Source organism: Euleptes europaea, chromosome 9 (assembly GCF_029931775.1).
Source record: "Euleptes europaea isolate rEulEur1 chromosome 9, rEulEur1.hap1, whole genome shotgun sequence".
NCBI classification, from domain to species: Eukaryota; Metazoa; Chordata; class Lepidosauria; order Squamata; family Sphaerodactylidae; genus Euleptes; species Euleptes europaea.
In genome coordinates this window covers 15390869-15396814 of record NC_079320.1, presented here as the reverse complement: position 1 = coordinate 15396814, position 5946 = coordinate 15390869, and positions in this window count along the sequence as shown.

Genomic DNA, 5946 nt, shown 5'->3' with positions numbered 1-5946 from the left:
ATTAACTGATGGTTAGCAGCTGTGTTTGTGGAAGGGCGTCAACAGCTGACTGTGGGGATCACATCCAAGAAAGACAAAGTATACCCGTTTGGAGATATTTGGAAGATTCTGACTTCTAGAACACAAAATCTTTGAGCTAGAGCGATTCAAAAGCCCATGAAATTCAAACCCAGTTTTTATGGTTGATGTTTTACTTGTACAACTTATTCTTATGCTTTTCCTTAGAGCTGATACGCTGTGGCTGTTAACTGGTTTGAGATTATTTAGTATTTAATCATACTTCTTCGAGTTATTTGATCAATTACATTTAAAATATTTGTGTATTGCCAACATTTGGGTGTAGATCTCGTTACTTCTTTATGAAATGCCAAAAAAATGCAAGATGATTTAATAAAAATATTATCCATTGTTAGAAGGAAATTCCATCTGTACCCTTTCATTTTATATCATTTTTACACTCTTGCACCCAAACAAAAAAGCCCCAAATATAAAATAAGCATACTCTTAACTGTTAAAATTGGCTCTTTCTAGTTAAAATTGGCCAGCATGTATTATCAATACCGCTTTTGTTGACCAATCTATGGATTAATGTTTACATTCCCAGATATAATTCATATTAAATTGACAAAGGCTGAACACAAAATGGAAGATTACATAAAATGAATGAATGTAGGAAAAGCTTTAGAAACACAGCTCGTCAGGGCCAGTTCTGTTGAAGTGAGATGAGGCAGTGACCTCAAGCAGAGATAGACTCCGGCACTACGGCACCCTCTCATCTCTGCCTGCCCCTCGTCCCCTCCCCACCCGGGAGTCAGAGCAGCTCTTTGCTTCTTGGGGACCTTGAATGAACATGGCAAGCCAAGCATGTCCAGTAGGCAGTTCTAGGCCATGTGACAATAGAGATAATTTTTGGGGGGTCAGCAATGAATCTTTCCCAAGTCTAGACCAAGGATGGCAACCGTTGACATATCTGACTGCCTATTTGACAATGTCATTATCATCCACATACAATGAGATCATCGCAAGCATCAGATACTGGTAATAATGACCCAAACAAGGAGGAAGAGGAAGAAGAAGAGTTGTTTTTTATATGCTGACTTTCTCTACCTTTTAAGGAGAATCAAACCAGCTTACAATCTCCTTCCCTTCCTCTCCCCACAACAGACACCTTGCAAGATAGGTGAGGCTGAGAGAATTCAGAGAGAACTGTGACTAGCCCAAGGTCACCCAGCTGGCTTCATGTGTAGGAGTGGGGAAACCAACCCGGTCCATCAGATTAGAGTCCACCACTCTTAACCAGTACACCACATTGGCTCTCAAAGAGGTAAAACCAGAGGAAATGGTCTCATGATATATCTACACTGAGAAACAGATGAATATCAACATGATTGGTTCTTGGGTACAATGAAGTGTTCAGCTTTGGGAAATGAATGTGGGTGGATCTACTTATGTGTGATTGCAAGACATGGAATTCTTTTTAAAGACAGAGAGGCACAAGGTAATCCCATATCATTAAACCTTTATTAAGTCAAGCACATTAGCTGCAATTCAGAGCAGAGTTACATCCTTCTGCATCTTTAATATGTTAGCTAAATGGTTACGCAACACAGCGGCGCACACTGATTCGGGAATTAACATATTTGATAGTGAAGAGTAGATAGAGACAGGTGTTCAGCTACATCACTAGCTGAGAGAGTGTTGTGAGTTGTGGAACTTCCAAGAAGCAGCAGGATATTGCCCTAAGGGTAGCGATCTGGAGACAGGCAAGGAATGGCACTGACCTCACTGTCCTATCTAACTGGCCTGTCCTCTTGCTGCCTCCTGCAGGCTGCAGACATTGCTTACTCCAACAACCTAGACAGCGTAGCTCTGCTTATGACTGCACTGTTATAGTGCTCAGCTAGTGGTTCATGTACCATTGGTGTAGGGTTGCCAGGTCCCCCTTCACCACCACCGGGAGGTTTTTGGGGTGGAGCCTGTGGAGGTCGGGGTTTGGGGAGTGGAGGGTCTTCAATGCCATAGAATCCAATTGCCAAAGCGGCCATTTTCTCCAGGGAAATGATCTCTGTCGGCTGGAGATCAGTTGTAATAGCAGGAATCTCCAGCTACTACCTGGAGGTTGGAAAGAAAAAAGACACCACTGTGTGTATACCTGTAGGGTTTGGAAATCAGCACAGGAATGAATAAATATAACAAAGTGCAAATATTTATATAAATTGCTTTAACATATAACACAGTCACAACTATATACTTATTGAACAAACAACCTAAATTATCTATCCTACTATGTACAATGTATATTACAACAATCAAGTTGGAACAAACCAGACTTGAAAATTCAAAGTATAGGTATAGTCCTTAGGTTATATTCTCAAGGAAGTCTTTGGTTCCTCTTCAAGCTTTAAACGGTATTACTGACGTTGCCATGAGATGATTTTTGGCATCATCTCATGGCAACGTCAGTAACACCATTTAAAGCTTGAAGAGGAACCAAAGACTTCCTTGAGAATATAACCTAAGGACTATACCTATACTTTGAATTTTCAAGTCTGGTTTGTTCCAACTTGATTGTTGTAATATACATTGTACATAGTAGGATAGATAATTTAGGTTGTTTGTTCAATAAGTATATAGTTGTGACTGTGTTATATGTTAAAGCAATTTATATAAATATTTGCACTTTGTTATATTCATTCGCTCCTGTGCTGACTACCTGAAGATTGGCAATCCTACATTGGTGGGATGCAGGCTTTTATAAGTTACTAAGAATTCACTCCTCGGTCCCGATGTTTACCTGCAGATATGATTTGCAGCCTCCTGCCGACTCTACCTGCCTTCTGTTAACTTTGCCATGCTAGTAGTCTTAACAGAATGCTTATAAACATATAAATCTTTGTCGAAGGCTTTCACGGTCAGAGTTCATTGGTTCTTGTAGGTTATCCGGGCTGTGTGACTGTGGTCTTGGTATTTTCTTTCCTGACATTTTGCCAGCAGCTGTGGCAGGCATCTTCAGAGGAGTAACACGGAAGGACAGTGTCGCTCAGTGTCAAGTGTGTAGGAAGAGTAATATATAGTCAGAAAGGGGTTGGGTTTGAGCTGAATCATTGTCCTGCAAAAAGTATCAAAGGTAATGTGCTAATCATTGTCCTGTAAGTATCAAGATAAAGTGCTAATGAGGGTGTGGTATGTTAATATGGAACCATTGTATCCTGAAGTAATCTGTTAATGTGTGAAATTCAAAGCTAATCTGCATGGCTATTGTGGACTGTAGTCTTTGTTAGTCTGGAGGTTTTCAGGACATTTTGGAGGCTTGGAAGACAGGCCAAAAGAACACCATATTTTATTTAGTAAAACAGTCTTCTTAATTAGAAGAATTAAGTTCATCTGATTTCCCAACAATTGTATTTAATCAGGCTCTGACTGCATAGGTTGCCAAGAAAGGAAGAAACAGAGGAAATTAAAATGACAGGAGAAAGGAATGCCTGTGTTAAATGCAAAATAGATTGCTGATTATAATCTAAGTATAAAATGCAAAAGGATAAAGCCTTATGTAGACTTGTGTATAAAAAGTCACCCAAGAGATGTTAATGCTTTATCTTTTGCATATGCAATTGTACCTCTGTCTGGTTTATAAAATGCCACTTTAATAGCCATGTGAAAGACCCCTGCAGATTTCCAAATTGTAACACAAGCTAACAATACTTCCCTGTCCATAGCTGTTTAGACTGTACAGGTCTTTGAAAATAATAGATGGGAATAAAGCTGATGCCTTGGGGAGGTGCCATTTATCGGAAAGCCTTAATGGAATGCATGTATATGCATGATAGAATGAAGGTAGAGTAGCCAGGTGCAAATCAGGATCCACATCCGGTACCTTTAATAGCTGGAAGAAGAAAGAACTTGGCAGGTGCTTCTTGTCACACTTAGAGGGGTGTCCAAGAGCAAAGGTTGCCTCCATGCCTTTGAATCACTCAGACACAACCCAAATATCACATACAAACAGATAACAGGGGCTCTGGGGTGAATTTTGCCTCCCTGTTTTCCCCTCCATCAGTGACCCTGCACGCAGGAGGCAAAACAGTTTAACCTGCTGATATCGTCTCTTCTCTACAACTCTTAAAAGATCAGAAGCCCTGTCCTCATTTGCAACATCAGTACTATTTTTAAATATATACATTGACTAAGACACTGGTTCCCAACCTTTTTGGTATGGTGGCCCACAAGTTCAAATTTACTTGGTATAGAGACCCATTGATTTATTATCACATGAATTTTAGACTGTAGGTTTTTGACAGCCATTGTTTTCATGGGTTTTAACTGCAGGTTCTCCAGATTAGAGTCCGCCACTCTTAACCACTACACCATGCTGGTGTAGAACTAGGGTTGCCACGTGCCTGGTGGTGGCAAATAAAATCCTGCCAATCCACCGGGCTGCCTGCCAACCAGTTGAGGGCCAGCGGGCAATGCGTGCGCACACGCACAACGAGCCTATGTCACTTCCGGGTTTACCCGGAAGCGACGCGGACGCTCTAGCAACCTCTGCAGAAACGAGTTTCAGCAGAGATTGATAGAGCGTCTGCATCGCTTCCAAATAAACCCGGAAGTGACGTAGCCGTGGGACGCGTGCATGCATCGTGCCAGGCGTGCATGTGTGTCCTGCACTCCTGAAAAGCTCCCGCCGATGGAGCTATGGACCTGGTAAGCCTATGTATAACCCTACAGCCCCCCATATGCATTGGCTCTTTCTTTGCAGAAGACCGAAGAGGTGGGGCCAGAAAATGTATATACATTGTGCCTTCCCCAGCAATCAGAAACTATGGTTGTTTATGCATGGGAGTTTTACCTGAGGTTCGTTGCTCACTGGACTTTCCTGTATGCACCAGCAGTCTCCAAGCTCAAATCAAGAAGCATTTGAGTCCCTGCACCTTTAAACGCTGCTTTGTAATTGGCTGTAGTGCTTACTGTGAGAGAAAAGTCCCTTCCCCCACAGAAATCCTAGTGTGGCGTTAAAAAGCATTTTAAAAACAGAACAAAACACGCGGGGAGAGCGAGGTGACCTCTGACAAGCGGGAAAGGCTTGCATAATCGAAAGGAAGCCCCGAAGCTGTCATCAGGGGTGACCGCAGGGAAACATCCCTGCATAAAAGGCCTTACACTGCAGTCCTACGCAGAGTTACTCCCCAGCAGGCTTAACCGAGGTCACTCTGCATAGGATTTTACTGTAAGGCACTCTTCTCACAAAGGCTCTGTCCCTGCAACAGTAGTGAACCAGAAACACTAGAACATGTCCTTCTTAGGTGCGGTTACTATAGGGAGGACAGGGAGAAGATTCTTGGCCCTCTTTTACGAAAGAGCACTGGTTATCCTGAATTCGTTAGAGTTAACATCCTTCTTAAGGATGAATTTTCTCAGGTAACAAAGTTAGTGGCCAGGTCTCGCAGAATAGTATTTAATTACAGGAAGTCTAAATAGAAATGAAAAGTTGTAAAGTGGGTTGATTGTTTAATTTTATATTGCTGACCAGATTTCGCAGAGAGTAATATTTTGTATAGTGTTTTAACCAAAAGGTATTATTGTTTTATACTGCCCATTTGGGTAAGGCAATGTACCTGCAAACATTTTATGTTTGGTCTAAGGACCGTAAAATTGAATAAGCTTGAAACTTCTGTAAGGCACTCGACTCCATCCCTGCTGTTTGCAGAGTTCCAAACACATGCACAGAGCTCAGCATGTACAGTTCGTATTCGCACAAGCATTTTTAGAAGTTACACTATATTCAATTGTGGGGCACAGTGTGGGGCAGCAGGCAGGAGAGGGTATGATTCCAAGCCCAGATCCTAGGGTTGCCAGGTCCCTCTTCGCCATCAGCGGGAGGTTTTTTGGGCGGAGCCTGAGGAGGGTGGGGTTTGGGGAGGGACTTCAGTGCCATAGAGTCCAATTGCCAAA